This window comes from Pipistrellus kuhlii, unplaced genomic scaffold (genome assembly GCF_014108245.1).
Source record: "Pipistrellus kuhlii isolate mPipKuh1 unplaced genomic scaffold, mPipKuh1.p scaffold_m20_p_1, whole genome shotgun sequence".
Taxonomy (NCBI): Eukaryota; Metazoa; Chordata; class Mammalia; order Chiroptera; family Vespertilionidae; genus Pipistrellus; species Pipistrellus kuhlii.
Window position 1 is genome coordinate 91,615,876 of NW_023425404.1, and position 16,459 is coordinate 91,632,334.

Genomic DNA, 16,459 nt, shown 5'->3' on the forward strand with positions numbered 1-16,459 from the left:
ATCTTGGGGCAAGTAGGAAGCCATGGAAGGATTTATGTAGAGAAATAAAATGATTAATTTTGGTTTTTGGAAAGATTTCCTTGGGCAGCTAAGTAGAGAATAGGTTGGAGGAGTAGATACTGGGATTAGGGGTCTAGTTAGGAAGCTAGAACAATTGTTCTAGTGAGGAGGAATAGGAATATAAAGGAGAGATTGATTTGAGATGTATGAAGAGGTAAAATTGGAGATCTTCATGAGGTAAAATAGATTCAGTTTAAGTGAGGATGGGAGAAATCTAAGATGCTTCCCTCTCAAGGTTTAGACTAAACATGTCATTGGTGTTATTTACTAAGCTAGGTACATGAAGAAAATGCAGATTGAGGAGATGAGTTTGCCTGTGAAGAGTGTTTCTTAAAAGGCAACTTATCCACCTTGACTGATGTATTAATAGTTCAATTTGTTGGAGCATCATCCCATGCACCAAAGGGTCAGGAGTTTGATTCCCAGTCAGGGCACATACCCAGGTTGTGGGAAAGGATGGATTTATAGATTTATGAGTCCTAGAAACTCACCATCAATGGTTACATAGGCTGATTTAAGCAGAAAAGCTGTTTGTTGAAAAGGCACTGGGTGGGTCATGGGATTTCCAGGCAGGAGACACAAACTTAAAAAGTAAGCAGGAGCAATGGGATGCCAATCCATCAGAGCAAAAGTCAAAATTAGATGCCAGAACCAACCTAGTGACAATACTCCCACTATCATCATCATTGGACACAATATCACCATGACCAGTACCCATACCACTATAGCCTTTCTCTTCCTCAACATGGAATAAAGCTGACCCTACTATGGCCACTGCCACTGGGATGAATTAGCTGTTGTTCTAGTTCTCTTGATCACTTACTGAAGAATCTACATTTCTGGGGGCTACTTGGCCAGGCCTAGGTTACATGCCTCTGTTTTAGTTGCAAAAAGCTGGGAAAGCAATGACACACTTTTTTAATGTCAGTTGTGGAATGTGGATTATGCTTGCCTTCAAGACCTGTAACATAGAAAGAAAATTCAGATTCTGGACATCCTCAAATTGCCAAGGTCTGCTTCTGGTAGATACTAATGAAGTCACTGAGAAGAGCAATGAGGGTAGAAGTGTGTATGAATTGAATTGTTTTTTAAATTTATTTAAATAGTGAATGATAGAAAAGGAGTCTATTAAGGATGCTGTGAAGAAGCCATATTAGGTGCTAACAGAGAAAAGAGATGCAGGGATAGGGTGACCAACAGTGCCAAGTGACATCAATTAGGCAAATAAGTCAGAATATTTCCAGTAAATTTAGTAGTTTGGAAGTAATTTGAAACTTTGGTGAAAGTGTGTTCAGCATAGATTTGGGGAGAGGTCAGATGGCTCTAAACTCAAGGAATAAATGGGAGGTGAGGACATGGAAATGAAGGGTATAGACTATTTCCTAGAAGCTTGGTTGAAGGCAAGAAAAATTATACAATAACCATTAGTGTGTGGGATTAAAATTGGGTGTTTTAAAAAAGGTTTGGGTTATCAAGTTTATATGCTGAGATAAAAGAGTAGGGAGAAGAAAAATTTGAATATTCATGAAGGAAAGTCATAGTGAAGGAGGAAAATGAATGAAATACATGTTACAGTGAAAAGATTAACCTTGAATTTGAAGGGAGACCTCTCTACCTGTAAGAAAGAAAGGGTGGGAAAGATTCGTGTTTGGAAACTGCTCAAAATTGAGAGTTTTCAAAAAAGAAAAGTTTATTTTCTCTCTGAAGCGGAATGGGAGATGGTAGCAGAACTGTGGAAAGACTGTTACCCTGTTTCCCTGAAAATAATACAGTGTCCTCCCCTGCAGGCCAGGCATGCATCTCCCCCCCCCAAATGTCCTCCCCTCCAGACCTGGTCCCCCAAACTGCCCTCCCCTGCAGGCTTGGGTCCCCCCCAACTATCCTCCACTGCAGTCCTGGTCTCCAACTGCTCTCCCTGGCAGGCCTGCCACCCTACTGCCCTCCCCTGCAGTCCTGTTCCCCCCAACTGCCCTCCCTTGCTGGCTTAGTCTCCCCCAACTGCCCACATCTGCCCCTGCCATCTTGTGGCGGCCATCTTGTGTCCACATAGGGGCAGCCATCTTTGATCACATGGGGGTGGCCATATTGTGTCTTGGATAAGGTGACCAGACATCCCGCTTTTGGCGGGACAGTTCCAATTTTTAACAATTTGTCCTGTGTTCCATGGCATTTTAAAAGTCTTGATATCGGGACTTTTTTAAAACGCCACGGGACAAATTGTTAAAAATCGGACTGTCCTGCCAAAAGCGGGACGTCTGGTCACCTTAGTCTTGGAATGACAATCAATTTGCATATTACTCTTTTATTAGATAGGATTAGACACAGGGGTTGTTTACTCCACTCTGACTTACTTTTGTGGACTAAAACCTGTTTGAACTCTGGGGTAAATAGGCATCCTCAATGCTCAATCTCTCACTACAACCTTGCTTTAAATCAAAAGAAATCTTGCTTTCAATCATGCTTTTCTTGTAGTTCCAGGGTTCTTCATTCTCTTACTAGGGAGGGACATCTTGTTCAGTCTAGGAACTATCATAACCCTAGCAACATTACTCATAGAAAAAAATGTGCCCACCTTTTTATGTTTTTGATGGATAATTTAACTTTTCACTGTGGACCAGGAATTAATAATATTCCATAATCTGTCCTCATCTTAGTCAAACCTAAGACTGAAATACCAGGCAGGGCAACCCCCTCCGCGACCCCCTTCCCCGTCATAAAGATATCCCTACAACCAGGGGTATCTTACCCTAAAAGAGAGCATACTCTCTAAAACCTTAAACCATAAAAGGGATAAAAATTATCATTGAAAAATATTTAAAGTATGGACTTAGACCCTGCCATTCCCTATGTATAACCCTATTCTCCAATTACAAAAGCCAAATGGAGAATAGTGGTGTATACTAGATGTAAGGGCAATAAATGAGGCTATAATTCCAGGATATCCTATAGTTCCACTATCTTAACTCAAATCTCAGAGAAGCCAAATATTCTACTCTATTAGGTTTAAAGAATGCCTTTTTCTGCATTTCCCTTTGTGGAAGAAAGGGACCACATGCTGACCTGACAAGCTCAGGGGAGGCCTGCATGACAGTCTTGCAAACTCAGAGACCTAAAGTAACCACAAAGGATGGTCTGAAATTAAACTTTAACTAAATGCAGTTATGATGGGCAGTTACATCCTAGGTCAGTAACTTAACTGAGCCTATCTGTCTTTTTGCATCAATGATAACACACCCTTGAAATGTCTGGGTAACTTGTAACTTTTCTTTTTCTGGAGCCTTAGGGGCACAACCAAATGTGCTGGGCACCAGGACAGATACCACAAATTCCTTCATTATCATGTTCATTGTTCCTGTACCCATCTAAGTATGTGTCCATCATTTTACTTTTTATCCAGTCCCAGGGGTTTCTCACCACTTTGCTTTATCCCACCTCCTATCACCCATGAATTTCATGTAACCCACCTATGTCCCTCCTTTGATTGCAATGTATAGATACAGATATAACCCGCCATTCTCTGGAGCATTATCTCAATTTGTGAGGTTCTTCTTCTTGGCATATGTCGACAGTTTGGCCCAAATAAACTCACAGAAATTCTTTACAGGATTCAATGGCTATTTTTGTGTTGATACCTTCATCCTGATTCCCAATACCTGTTTGCATTGAATAAACTAACCCCCAAATTAGGAAGATTTATTATACACACAACCATGTTCCCTCAGTCCTTAGGGACAGTCCCCATTTGTTTGAAAATGGTTTATCCAAGGAATTAAGGAAACTCCAGTTGACCAATGGGACATTCCTACAATATGTTTATGATTTATTAATTTCTAGTACTAAAAAAGAGAACTCAGATAAAAATTCCATCCTGGTATTACATTTCCCTGCAGACAATAGATACAAAGTTTCTCCCCCAAAGGCCCAAATCACCTCCCAATGTGTCCAATACCTAGGGTACTTACTCACCCCAGGAGCCTGGACCCTGTCACCCCAAAGAAAAAAGGTGATACTGGCCTTTGGAGTTCCACAAAGTAAATGACAGCTTTAAGTGTTTTGGGGACTAGTTGGCTTCTGTCATCTCTGGATACCAGGTTTGGGGCTAATTGATAAACATTTATATGATACTTTAAAGCAGTGGTTCTCAACCTTCCTAATGCCGCAACCCTTTAATACATGTTGTGGTGACCCCCAACCATAAAATTATTTTCATTGCTACTTCATAACTAATTTTGCAACTATTAATGAATCATAATGTAAATATCTGTGTTTACTGATGGTCTTAAGTGACCCTGCTAGCGGTTCTCAACCTGTGGGTGGAGATGTGACAGGTTGAGAACCACTGCTGTAGAGCCTAAGACCATCAGAAAACACAGATATTTACATTATAATTCATTAATAGAAGCAAAATTATGGTTATAAAGTAGCAACAAAAATAGTTTTATGGTTGGGGGTCACCACAATATGAGGAACTGTATTAAAAGGTCACTGCATTAGAAAGGTTGAAAACCACTGCTTTAGAGGGAGATGGCAAAGGGGCCTTATAGACTGTACCCCTAAATGCCACCATGCCTTCAAGGAGTTAAGTCAAACTAAGCAGTGCACCCACCTAGAGCTGCCAAATTTATAAAATTGTTTACTTATATCTAGCAGAGAGAGAAGGAATAGCACTTGGTAGCCACACACAAAAGTTGGATCTAACTCTAAGACCAGTAGTTTACTTTTCAAAACAACTAGATCCTATAGCAGCTGTCTGGCCACAATGTGTTCCAACCATACCAGCCACTGCTCCTAGTAGGAGAGGCCAATAAACTTACTCTAAGCCATGAGAGGTAAAAACCACTAACAACAACAACAAACCCTCCCCATCAAACTGTGTTAAAAATAAAGGGACACCAGTGGCTCATAAAGGGAAGGCTAAGCAAATATCAGCTGTCTTCCTTGACTCTCCTGAATTAACCCTAAAGGGTTGCCAAACTCTCAATCCTGCCACTCTCCTACCAATAAACAAAGAAACCCAGGTCACACCAATGAACAGAAAATATTGAACAAGTATATTCAAGCAGGACTGATGAGCTTTTGCCTAACCTTGAAGCAGAATGGTTTATAGATCACAGTAGTTTTATACAAAATGGTGTAAAAAGAAGGTGAGATATGCCATTGTCATCTGAAACATGAAACAATAGAGGTAAAATACCAGCTCCCTAATGCTTCATCCAAAAAGTTGAACTTACAGCACTCACTAGTGCCTTTCAGTTAGGGAAAAACCTCTGGGTTAATATCTATATTGACTCCAACTATGACTTTCTAGTATTACATGCCCATGCTGCTACTTTGAAGGAAAGAGGACTTTTAAATTTTACTTATTTATTTATTTATTTGTTTATTTATTTATTTATTTTTAATATTAACCCAAGGATATTTTTCCATTGATTTTTAGAGAGAGAGGAAAAGACAGAGAGAAAAATCAATGTGAGAGAGTCACATTGATTGGTTGCCTATTGCACCAGGGCCTGGACCCGGGAGGAGCCTGCAACCTAGTCCTTGACCAGAATCAAACTTGGGATCCTTCAGTCCACAGGCCGATGCTTTATCCACTGAGCAAACCGGCTAGGGCAGAAAGAGGATATATATATTATTTCAGAAAGAAAGTAAGAGGGAAAGAGAAATAGAAACATCAATGATGAGAGAAAATCATTGACTGGCTGCCTCCTGCATGCCCCTGACTGGGTATCAAGCCCACAACCCAGGCATGTGCCTTTGACAGAATCAATCCAGGGATCCTTCAGGCCCCAGACTGTTTCTATCCACCAAACCAAACCAGCTAGGGCAGAAAGAGGACTTTTAACAGTTAAAACCTCCCCCATAAAACATCATTAAAAAATTTAGAACCCTTGGTAGCTGTAACACTCCCCTAAAAAATAGCAATAATAACTGATGGGGGAACATAGACATAATTAAAGGTAATACATTTGCAGATTGGGCCATTAATATGATAGCCAGGTCTTCATCAATGACCCTAGAGGCAGCTCTGTTTACCAACCTCCCTTAGCACCCAGAAGGTCCCTCCTATAACACAGAGGAGGTCCCTCGGGCCTTAGAGAATGCATTCAGTAGCAAAATTACAGTTATGAAGTAACAATGAAAATAATTTTATGGTTGGGGTTCACCACAACATGAGGAACTGTATTAAAGGGTCGCTGCATTAAAAAGGTTGATAACCATAGGCTACATGTTAAGGAATAATAAACTTTTATTACCTTGAAGCTTAAAATGGAAATACATCAAAATGCTCTATGATGACACCCATAAGGCGAGGGAATGCTCTTGCCACTCTTGTCTCTCAACTGTTTGTAACATAAAACTATAGAAGAAGTGATCTGAGGTGTGTACTCTGCTCCAAAAACAATCCCCAGAGTCACCTCCCTCCTCTTCCCTAATGCCAGGGCTCATACCCTAAGGACAATTGCTAAATTGATTTCATTCTGATGCCCCCTAAAGCTAGTATTTATAGACACTTTCACTGGATGGATTGAGGTCCTTCCTATCAGAACAGAAAAAGCTACTGAGGTAGCCAAGTATTTACTAAAAATAAATCTTACCTAGGTTGGGACTACCAGGAAGCTTACAGAGAGAATTGACACTCTATAGCCAAAATTACACAACAACTGGCTCAAACTTTAAAGATCAACTATCACTTGCACTCATTATGGAGACTTCAATCTTTGGGTAAGGTAGAAAGAGCTAATCACACCCTAAAAAGGACTCTAGCCAAGCTATGCCAAGAAACCTCAGAGTCTGTGTTATCCACAGTTAACGTAGAATGAGAATGAAAGCTGCACCTAAAGGAAAGTTAAAAGTTAGCCCCTTTGAACTCACCTATAGTAGGCCCTTTCTCAGATCTGAACTGCTAATAGATAAGGAAACTTTTCAGCTATTGTCTTACACCATTAACCTAGAGCAAGTACAAAAAGCATTGCAGGAAATGCAAACAAAATTCTACCTGCCCCCAATAAGGACTACCAAAACAAGTTAAACCAGGGGACATGGTGTATTAAAAATTTGTCTTGATAACTGTCTTGAATCCCAGCTACAACTAAGATACAGGGGCCCATATCAGGTCCTGACTGCAATAAAGTTCACAGGAGTAGTCAATTGGGTTCTCTTATCTCAAATTAAACCTGTTTCTTGTTAGTCCCATCAGGAACCATAACCTGAGACTTACTCATGTGAATCCTTAAGCTCCTCTTCAAGAAACAAAAACCAGAAAAGAACCAAGGTGGCAGCATAGGTAACACCCGTACTTGCTGACACAACAACATTAAAACTGCAACTAAAAGATAAAACAGCTATCATCCAGAACATGGGAAAGCTGGCTGAGTGAATGTTCTACAACTAGAAGGAAAGAAAAAAGGTCATTAAGACTGGTAGGAGGTGTGGAAGTGTGGAGGTATGGAGGCACGCATGAAATGGGCTGGCAACTGGGTGTGTTTTTTGTGTGTGTGTGTTTTTTCTTTTTAAAAAAATATATTTTATTGATTTTTTACAAGAGAAAGAGAAAAGAATAGAGAGTTAAAACATCGATGAGAGAGAGAAACATCGATCAGCTGTCTCCTGCACACCCCCTATTGGGGATGTGCCCACAACCAAGGTATATGCCCTTGACCAGAATCAAACCTAGGACCCTTCAGTCTACAGGCCAACGCTGTATCCACTGAGCCAAACCAGTTAGGGCTCTTTTTTTTTTTTCTTTAATCAGGAAGGAGATACAAGCTCCCAATTTCTCTGAACTCCAGTTCCAGACGAGACTGTGGGACCCAGGCTCATACAAGGAGAAACTGGACTGTCTGGTATAAGGCTGGACATGAGGGTGGCTTTCTCTCAGATGTGCTTGCAGAAATCATTTTTCTTGCACAGTGCTGCAGGACACAGAGACCTGGGAACACTTAAGGACAGGGCTGATGGTCAGCCATTGCTGTTTGCTCCACCCTGGTGATTCCCTGAGACCCCACCCAATTTACAAACCTACTCAAGCTGTGCTCAGCGTTTTTTGCATATGAATGGCCTGTCCCTTTGCAATCTTAAACATACCATACTGCAGCAGGTCAGAGAGACCCAGAGCCTCCAAAAGAAGGCCCAAGGCTTGACAGCAGCTTGCATTGCTTCAAAGCTGGGCCTCACCTGGGCACCTCCAAACCCCAAACAAAGAGGAGGAATCTGCAGATCTCTCTGTAGCTCCAGCTGGGTGGCCCCAGGCACTGGCTGACTTTGCACCTCCTTGGAGATCCAAGAGCCAGTGTACCCAGTGGTCAATGTGAAACCATACCAGATTACAACTCTTCACATCCATAAATGACACACTCAAGGGGCAGACTTAGTGAGCACCAAAGCTCCACTGAAGCAAGTCCTACAACATAAGGGTGTCTCCAGCACAGCAGTTCTTCCATTGTAGACATAGCTGGTCCTCACAGCCTGGAGGTCAATTCCTCCCAGTGATACCAATAGCAACCAAAGTTTAAGGGATGCACCAAGAGTGTCCATCTCAGGTGATTGGGCAGGCTGAGCCACTGGGCCCTATAGGACACATAGCATATAAGGCCACTCTATCAACACAGGGAAGCAGCCAAAATGCAAAGACAAGGAAACAAGTCACAAATAAAAGAAATGGAGGAAAGCAAACTACTGGATATAGAGTTCAAAACCACAGCTATAAGGTTACTCAAGAATCTTCTAGAAACCTCCAAGGAACTTAGTAAGACCTTTAAGGATCTTAGTGAGAATGCCAAAAAGAAAAAAAAAATGGAAAGGACCAGTCAGAAATTAAGCATACACTGACTGAAGTAAAAAATAATATACAGAAATTCAACAGTAGACTAGAGGATCCCAAAAGTCAAATTAAAAATTTGAAATACAAAGAAGCAAAAAAAACAAAACAAAACAAAACAAAACAAAACAAACAAACAAACAAACAACAACAACAAAAAAAACAAAACAAAAAAAACGCCCAACGGCAAGAGCAAAAAGAAAAAAGAATCAAAAAATCTGAAGATAGTGTAAGGAGCCTCTGGGACAACTTCAAATATACCAACATCCAAATTATGGAGGTGCCAGAAGAAGAGAGAGAGCAAGATACTGAAAATCTATTTGAAGAAATAATGACTGAAAACTTTCCCCACCTGGTGAAAGAAATAGACTTACAAGTCCAAGAAGTGCACAGAACCCTAAACAATAGGAATTCAAAGAGAACCACACCAAGAAATATCATAATAGAAATGCCAATGACAAAAGACAAAGAGAGAATCTTAAAAGCAGCAAGACAAAAACACCCATACAACTGATTTCTCAACAGAAACTATGCAGGCCAGAAGGGAGTGGCAAGAAATATTCAAAGTGATGAATAGCAAAAACCTACAACCAAGATTACTCTACCCAGAAAAGCTATCATTTAGAATTGAAGGTCAGATAAAGAACTTCACAAACAAGAAAAAGCTAAAGGAGTTCATCATTACCAAACCAGTATTATATGAAATGCTGAAGGGTATTATTTAAGAAGAGAAAGAAAAAGAAAAAGGTAAAGATAAAAATTATGAACAACAGCCCTAACTGGTTTGGCTCTGTGAAGTCCCAGGTTCTATTCTGGTCAAGGGCATGTGCCTTGGTTGGCGGGCCAGGCGATGGGGGTGGCGCGGACCCCGGGACTGGTGGGGAAGAGGTCGAGGCCTTGCAGCTCTCCACCCACTGTCTGGAGGTGCTGCGCACCTACTTGGAGCTGGTGCTGTGCGTCCGGAACAACAGGAACCTCCAGAAGTTTAGCCTTTTTGGAGACATAAGTGTTCTACAACAGCAAGGAAATTTGTCAAATACATACCTCAGCAAGGTGGACCCTAATGGCAAAAAAATCAAGCAGATGCAGCAGCTGTTTGAAGAAATACTGAGTAATAGCAGGCAACTGAAATGGCTGTCTTGTGGGTTTATGCTGAAAATAGTAATCCAACATCACTGTCTTCTCTCTCAAACTCTATTGCCAACACCATGGAGCACCTAAGTTTACTGGACAACAATATTTCTGGTAACAGCACCCTTATCACTACAGTAGAACTAGAGCAATTTGTGAATCTGCGCTCACTTGCCCTGGATTTCTGCAACTTTACAGCTGAGATAGCAAGAGTCTTGAGTGAAAGCAACCATGTGCCTTTGCAGCGATTGTCTCTCCTGGCCCACAATGTTTCTGTGATGCACAAGTCTCTGGACAGCATGCCAAATGATGAGAACTGGAAAGCCTTGTCACGTAGGAGCCCCAGCCTCCAGGTCTATATAATGGCATTTGATATTAAGAGTGAAGATATATTAAAGATTCTGAAACCCTCTAGAGAGGATTCATTTTGACAGCTACATCACTTGTGTTTCGGGAGCTATTGTTGATCTTATATCTAGACAGTATGACAAGTTCCTCGTTTCATATTAATGAATGATGTGATTGATAAGTCTGATTTTCCAGATCTTAGTGATAATCTAAATGAAGATCCATTGGTGTTATTAGCATGGAAGTGCACAAAGCTCTCTTTTCTGGCAATTTGTGGTTACACAGTGTGGGCACACAGCCTCATTGCCATTGCTCGTCTTCGTGGCTCTAATCTAAAAGTATTTGAAGTCACTGAAGAAAGCATTGATTTTGACCAAAATGAACTGGCCAACCAGGATGTGGATCCAGTGCATAACCTTATTGAGCAGGTATCCCTGGGCCTGGGTCAACCTTGGCACACAGTCATGGACATCAAATCACTCAGTGTCTTCACTGAACCAAATCGTCATTTTTACAGAGAGATGCAAAGCTTTAGTGAAGATATTTAGCTTTTTTTTAAATGTACAATTCCTGTGGTTACATATGCAAGTAGGGTCCTATTATGTTTTTTTTTTTCAGTAGTGTGAATTAATCCCTTTGTGCTGTGTTTAATCAGTATTAGCTTCATAGAATTATATATGTATATTCTACTTCTTGATTAAAGAACATAGTTGGGTATTGGATTCGAAGTTCAAAATGACAATGTGTAGGGCTTTCATGATTAATAGACTTGTTACCAAACCTTAAAGATACACAACCGAAGGTTGTCTGAGGTTTCTGGCTAACTTTATTTTTCACTGTTACTCTGCCTTTGATTATTTTATTTTTTGAATGTCAGAACTGAACTTGGGAGCCAAAATATTTTTATACATATATAGATACGTACCCATAGCATGGTGGATTTGCATGCAATATACTGCATTCACGCATTCTAATAGCATTTCATTAATTCTTATTTGAAATGGAAGAGAGGATAATGTCCCAAATTAGTTATCTTTAACAGAAAAGCCAAGATTTTAACTTTCATTACATATATAAAATTGATTATCACCAGTTATCATTCTGAATTTTGTATAATACTAGGTTAGAATCTTGCTTAACCCTTTTTTAAAAAATGCATTTACATAAACAAGTACTCAAATTGTTAGATTTTTAGAAACTATATCTGACATGATTTTATTCATCAATTATATTACACACTCAAGTTAGCTTTTAAGCCCAGATTTCAAGTAGTGGAGGAAGAAAGAAACTATATTCCAAGTAAAAGCTAAAAGAAAATTAAAAAAACAGAATTGTAAACACACATGCTTGCAAGCAAACATTAGTCGTGAAATCCCTATCAACAAGTCACTGGATTTTTCTCTGTCAGAGTGCATGTCAGCTGCCAAAGAATAGACTTAACTGAAGAAGTGCCCACATGCTGGCAGGGGTCGGCCCATTCTGGCCAGCCAGATTCTGCTAGATATTTAAGGTCAAATTTCAACCTGTCGTACACAGCTGTGCTGTGGCTCAGTCAGCAACCTCAGAATTCTGAAAAACAAAACACAAATAAATAAATAAATAAATAAAAAACATGCACCTGTTTCACTGTGAATAGTGAATGTAAAGGAAGAAGAAAAACTGAAAACTTGTACTATCACAGGTATGAGCTGCTATAATACATGAAGAACATTCCATGAAGTATGTTTTAAAACCTTGTTATATCTGAGAGGCTTTAAAAGCCGACTTAACTGTTTCAGGGCAACCGCGGTACAGACGTGGTCTCTGTGAGACTTCCACCTGACCCCAGTTTTAAGTGGTACGAATGTTGTGCATATAATGTTAAAGGACAGTCTGCAATAATAAAGTAGCCAACATGGGTGCTCAGCAGTGCTGAGACCTGGCTGCTCTATTGTAAGCTTTGGAAACACAATTTATACAACAGATGTTCAGATATGATTCTATTTATGGAAAAAGTTTATATGTGTTTTACAAATGGTTTTACTATCTTATACTAAAATGATCTTTTGACAGGTGTGCACTGTTTTGTCTCCAGTTGGCACATACCATGTGGATTTTATGTGTACATCAGTAGTGTGAATCCATTGGCACAGTGTGTGTAAATGCCAGATGTGGTGAGGTTTTGTCTAATAAATGTGATCAGATAAAATAACTCCTGACAGAAACTGTAAGGAAACCAGCTGAATGTTTGACCTGATGACTGATGTTAAATGTATATTCTTTTAATCAATGAGTAAAGCATTAAAAAGTAAAAAAATAAAATAAAATAAAAATAAAGTGAATAAAAAATCTGATGAACAGAATAAACTGGTGAATATAATAGAATCAGGGGCATAGAAAGGGAGTGGACTGGCAATTCTCAGGAGAGAAGGGGTGTGGTGTGTGGGAAGAGACTGGACAAAAATCTTACACTTATGGGCAAGGACAGAGGTGGGGGGTATGGGCATGGGGTGGGGTGGGAACCGGGTGGAGGGGAGCTATGAGGGATAGGGGAGAGGAACATCTGTAATAATATGAACAATAAAGATTTATTTTTTTTTTATTAATTTTTTACAGAGAGAAAGGGAGAGGGATAGAAAGTCAGAAACACTGATGGGAGAGAAACATTGATCAGCTACCTCCTCTGCACCTCCCACTGGGGATGTGCCACAACCAAGGTACATGCCTTTGAGCGGAATTGAACATGGGACCTTTCAGTCTGCAGGCCAATGCTCTATCCACTGAACCAAACCAGCCAGGGCAAGATTTATTAAGAAGGGGGGGGAAAGAAAGAAAAAAAAGGAAAGAAAAGAAACAAAAAACTGCTATGACCAGGTAGACTAAACGTTCAGGGTACATACCTAAATTGCTGGTTTGGTTCCCAGTTTGGGGCACATATGAGAGACAATGATCAATGTTTCTCTCCTCTCCTCTCCTCTCCTCTCCTCTCCTCTCCTCTCCTCTCCTCTTCTCTCTCTCTCTCTCTCTCTCTCTCTCTCTCTCTCTCTCTCTAAATATATTTTATTGATATTTTACAGAGAGGAAGGGAGAGAGATAGAGAGCTAGAAACGTCGATGAGAGAGAAACATCGACCAGCTGCCTCTTGCACACCCCCCACTGGGGATGTGGCCGCAACCAAGGTACATGCCCTTGACCGGAATCGAACCTGGGACCCTTCAGTCCGCAGACCAACGCTCTACCACTGAGCCAAACTGGTTTCGGCGCTCTCCTCTCTCTCTCTCTCTCTCTCTCTCTCTCTCTCTCTCTCTCTCTCTCTCTCTCTCTCTCTCTCTCTCTCTCTCTCTCTCATACATCTCTATCTCATCTAAACATATCTTTAAGTGAGGATTTTTAAAGAAAGGAAGAAAAAATAACCCGTCACAGGTAAGTAATATGGTAATTGGGCTTTAATATAATTGTCTTTCTCATATATTTCTGACACTTGTCCTATTAGCCTGTCAATATGCTCAGCTTCCTCTCCCAGGAAAATAATTTTTTTTTCTGTCCTTGTTGGATTGAATCCTTATCAGATTGAGTCCATCTATTCTGCTCAAATTATTCAAATTCTAACCAATGATGTGTATCTTTCTTGTTTTCATGACCCTACTGTACCCTGTCATGACCTTACATGACCCTGTCTTGTTTTTAGGATCCCTACAAAGAGAATGGAAGACCAGCATACTAATAAACTTTTCCATTATCATTGCTACTGGAAATCAACTTTCCAATAGCTGGATCTGCCATCGACAGCCAATCCCAACAGTCCTTCCATCTCAGTTTCAACCTACAGTTTTCAACCTGAATCTAATTCTACTATCAGGGTCTCCCAGGGATTTCAAAAAGGCCAGGCTTTTTTTTTTTTTTTTTTAAACCTCATTCCAGTTCCTGGGGGCTTCCCTTGCACTCACCTCACCCCATTCATCTGGCAGACTAGTAACTGGTCAGTACAGATGCTCTTATGCAAAACCCTGTTGTCATTGTGTTATAGCCAATGAATGTATCAATAATCCTGAATTAAATGATTTTATCCCACCAAATATATTTTTCTAACAGTGTCTTCTGTAGCAGACGGGTGTTTGTCCGCTAGTCTGAATGAGCCAATCAGGTGTCTGGGAGACTAATTTTCTTTTCTTTTCTTTTCTTTTCTTTTCTTTTCTTTTCTTTTCTTTTTAAATTATATTTTATTGATTTTACACAGAGAGGAAGGAAAATGGATAGAGAGCTAGAAATGTCGATGAGAGAGAAACATCAACCAGCTGCCTCCTGCACACCCACTGCTGGGGATGTGCCCACAACCAATGTACATGCCCTTGACCGGAATTGAACCTGGGACCTTTCAGTCTTCAGACCGATGCTCTATCCACTGAGCCAAACCGGTTTCGGCTTGGAGACTAATTTTCAAAATGACCCCGAGAACACCTGCAGCTATTGGCAAGAAGAAACTAATATTAACTGAAAATCCCTTTACCAGATCCCCACAGCACAGAGAGCCCCCACAGTGCCATGGGACCCACTCCTAAAGGGGGATCTCTCCCTAACTGCAAGGGAGAGATGTACTGGGGTCTAATCCTAAGAGGTTGTTGTTTAATAATATATCCCAGCAGGGGTTACTCTTCCTTTGTGGACAACCCCAAAATAGCCTACATTATGATAGCAGGCCTTATATCAAGTTGTATCAGCCATTACCTGCTCTAGCCTACTCATGTGTCATCAACACATAATTTCAAGGCCAGTGCACTTTAGATTTTCTTTGCCTCAAGGGATTTCTGTCACTGATCATAATTCCACTCATCTTCAAATAAAAGGGCTATTGGTCTCATTGTAGCTGGCACAGAGGCAGCCATCAGCCTAGCAGCCCCCTAGGGAGGATTTACCTATCATGAAGCCACCTTAAAAAATTTAACAGATAGTATAATTGCCCTAGAAAAAAGTACTAATGCCTGCATTCTTTTATTTCTTGTAATTATTTACTCTGTGAGTTACAAACTACTGTCATAGTTACTATCTTGCAGATGGAGAAATAGAGTAGAGATTAGGTAGTTTGCCCTCAAAAACTTACAACAATTTTTCTTGCTAACTTTGTGCTAGATAACAGATTAGACATCAATTACCTACTAGCAGCAGAAGGACTGGGAGCAGTCATAAGCACAACCTGCTACTCTTATACTAACTCTTCAAGTCAAGTAGAGGAAGACATAAAAAAAAAAAAAATTATGACCAGGCCCCCTAGCTTCATAACTTCGGAAAGGGAAACCCTTCTACTAACTCAGTCTGGGATTCTGTAAAGTCTGCTCTCCTCTCCATTACCTGTTTTTTATCCCTCCTTGCTCCTCTAGTAGTTATAGTTCTCCTCATTTTTGAACCATGTCTTTTTTTTTAACCATTTATTTATTTTTTAATCCTCACCCAAGGATATTTTTCCATTTACCTGTCAGAGAGAGTGGAAGAGAGAGAAACATTAATGCTAGAGAAACACATTGATTGGTGCCTCCTGCACGAGTCCCAAACAGAGCCTGGATCGAGGAGTCTGCAACCGACGTACATGCCCTTGACCAGAATTGGACCCAGGACCCTTTGGTCCACAGGTCAATGCTCTATCCACTGAGCAAAACCGGCTAGGGCCGAACCATGTCTTTTAAACCTTCTTGTCAAAATTTTCCCCTCTAGGATACAATTCCAAGATGATGATGCTTCAGGGATTCTGGCCCATCCCTGCCTTAGAAGAATCAGCTAACAGCCTCTCTGTTCCAGTCTTAGATTCCATTCCCCTTTTCTCCCTTAGACTAGTCAAGGAGAGACTTCCATACCCTATGCAGGCAGGAACCATGACCTTTGTCACTAGGAACAGTTACTGAATACAGACCCTCTTCCTTCATCACCCCTAAAAGACTTCAGGGATGGAAGTCTCTTGAGGGGTAAATGAAGCAGGTTAGTAAGAAGCTAGGAAAATTCCTTAACAAGTGAAATTGGGAAACTGAGACAGCTGAACAAACAGATCAAGCAATTTATAGCCACTATCTTCCCTAACCAAGTACACTTAGGATCAAATGGTTTACACATTCCAGACAAGGCTGGGGCAGA

At 40.5% G+C, this 16,459-nt stretch overlaps 1 pseudogene; it reads left to right on the plus strand.

The window, feature by feature from the left end:
• The first annotated feature begins 202 nt into the window (after positions 1–202).
• Positions 203–11,948, plus strand: LOC118717794 (annotated as a pseudogene).
• The last annotated feature ends 4,511 nt before the right edge of the window (positions 11,949–16,459 follow it).